The following is a 2,841-nucleotide window of genomic DNA, read 5'->3' on the forward strand; positions in this document are numbered from 1 at the left end:
AGGTGGAGGGCGTGGGTGGTGTCCCGAACGTAGGTGGGGAGTTCTTGGACTAAGGGGGACAGGACGGTGTCAAGGTATGCGGAGATGAGTTCGGTGGGGCAGGAGCAGGCGGAGACAATGGGTCGGCCGGGGCAGTCAGGTTTGTGGATTTTGGGCAGGAGGTAGAAGCGGGAGGTGCGGGGTTGTGGGACTATGAGGTTGGAGGCGGTGGATGGGAGATCCCCCGAGGTGATGAGGTTATGGACGGTCTGGGAGATGATGGTTTAGTGGTGGGGGGTGGGGTCATGGTCAAGGGGGCAGTAGGAGGAGGTATCTGCGAGCTGGCGTTCCTGAAGAAGGGCTTATGCCCGAAACGTCGATTATCCTGTTCCCTGGATGCTGCCTGACCTGCTGCGCTTTTCCAGCAACACATTTCCAGCTCTGATCTCCAGCATCTGCAGACCTCACTTTCCCGCCACTATTTATAAAAGTGGTAAGGAAAAGCTAGGGATCTATAAACTGATGACCCTGACATTGATGGCGGGCAAAGTGTTTGAAGGAATCCTGAGAGATAGAATTTACATGTATTTGGATAGGTAAGGACAGATTAGGGATAGTCAACATGTCTTTGTGTGGGAAATCATGTTTCACTAACTTGATTAGTTTTTGAAGAAGTAACGAGGATTGATGAGGGCAGAGCAATGGACGTAATCCATATGGATTTTAGTAAGTCATTCGCCAAGGTTCCTCATGGTAGGCTGGTTATCAAGGTTAGATCACATGGAATACAGGGAGAACTACCCACTTGGATACAGAACTGGCTGGAAGGTAGAAGGCAGAGGGTGGTGGAGTGTTGCTTTTCAGACTGGAGATATGTGATCAGTGGTGTGCCACAAGGATCAGTGCTGGATCCACTGCTTTTCGTCATACATATATAAATGATCTGGAAGTGAACATTGGAGGTATGGTTAGTAAGTTTGCAGATGACACCAAACTTTGAGGTGTAGCGGACAGCGAAGATGGTTGCCTCAGAATACAATGGGATGTTGATCTGATTGGTCAATGGGCCGAGAAGTGGCATATGGAGTTTAATTTAGACAAATCAGAACAGGACTTATACACTTAATGGTAAGGTCCTGGGGCACGTTGCTCAACAAAGAGACCTTGGAGTGCAGTTTATACTTTCCTTGAAAGTAGAGTGGAGGGGAGATAGGACAGTGAAGGAGGTGTTTGGAATGCTTTCCTTTATTGGTCAGAGCATTGAGTATAGGGGTTGGGAGGTCATGTTGCAGCTATACAGAACATTGGTTAGGCCACTTTTGGAATATTGTGTGCAATTCTGGTCTCCTTCCTATCGGAAGGATGTTGTGAAACTTGAAAGGATTCAAAAAAGGTTTACATGGATGTTGCCAGGGTTGGAAGATTTGAGCTAAAGGGAGAAGCTGAATAGAATGGGGCTGTTTTCCCTGGAGTGTCAGAGGCTTAGGGGTGAATTTATAGAGGTTTACAAAATGAGGGGCATGTATAGGGTGAATAGACAAGTTCTTTTCCCTGGGACGAGGTGGGGGGGGGGGGGGGGTGGTGGGAGGGTGGGGGTGGTAGGGAGTCCAAAACTAGACGGCAAAGGTTTAGAGTGAGAGAGGAAAGATTTAAAAAGGACCTCAGGGACAACTTTTTCACGCAGAGGGTGGTGTGTGTATGGAATGAGTTGCTGGAGGAAGTGGTGGAGGCTGGTACAATTACAACATTTAAAAGGCTGGATGGGCTTATGAATAGGAAGGGTTTAGAGGGATATGGACCAAATGCTGACAAATGGGACTAAATTAATTTAGGATATCTGGTCAGCATGGAGGAGTTGGACTGAAGGATCTGTTTCCATGCTGTACATCTATATGACTCTATATCAATTCCTGTGCTGTGTGGTAATCTTGGAATTGTAAATTTTGCAAGACTTGCCTCTGCCACTTCCTTGATGTGACTTAAACTAATTTCTGTCTTTCCAGCTAACTCTGTTAGCTCTCCTGGCTCTCATGTCTGCACGAGGATTCTAGAAATACATCTGTGATTCTGGGGAACTTCCTCTGTGCTGATAGTTTTTGATAATTTGACCACAATAGTCCAGAAGTACCTGTCCCTCTGTACAATGCTGCACTGGTTTAACTACAGCAGCTTAAATATTCTTCCCTCTCAAAGGGTATAAATAGAATCAAGGGATCCCGGCAATGTGGAAGCAGACAATTTGTTTCATCGAGTTCACACTGACTCTCCAAAGAGCATCCCACTCAGACCCAGCCGCCCCCCCCCCCCCCCCATCCAACCCTTTGTCCTGTATCCTGCATTTCCCATGTCTAATCCACCTAGTCTGCACATCCCTGCACATAATGGGCAACTTATCATGGCCAAATGGTGATAAAAAAATCCCAGACAAATTAGGAATGGGTTAATAGTTGTTCACCTAGGTCTTTGCGACACTTACTGCATTAAGCAGGTAAAACAGGAGGAAAATCCAGCTGAATAAGATAGTTGATTAGCATGAGTTAACACGTGAGATACATCAGGACCATGTTAATTTATTGCTTAAAAATAAATTGCAATGAATTGGATTTAAATGTATATTGTGATAGTAATTTAGTCTGTATCTCAAACAAATACTCTATTAAAGTCGTGTTCTTTCGTAATCCTTATTTACTCATTAAAGTGTCCTAATGTCATTTCCATTTGTAGAAATATGTTTACTAATCCAAATGTTTTCATTCATATGTAAAGGCAATAATTTTGCAAATTTAGCTTATTTTTAAACTAACAGTGATACTGTATAAGCTGGTGTCTCAGCCTATTCAAGGGGTAGAATTATGAAGACGT

Source organism: Chiloscyllium plagiosum, chromosome 14 (assembly GCF_004010195.1).
Source record: "Chiloscyllium plagiosum isolate BGI_BamShark_2017 chromosome 14, ASM401019v2, whole genome shotgun sequence".
In the NCBI taxonomy this organism is placed as follows: domain Eukaryota; kingdom Metazoa; phylum Chordata; class Chondrichthyes; order Orectolobiformes; family Hemiscylliidae; genus Chiloscyllium; species Chiloscyllium plagiosum.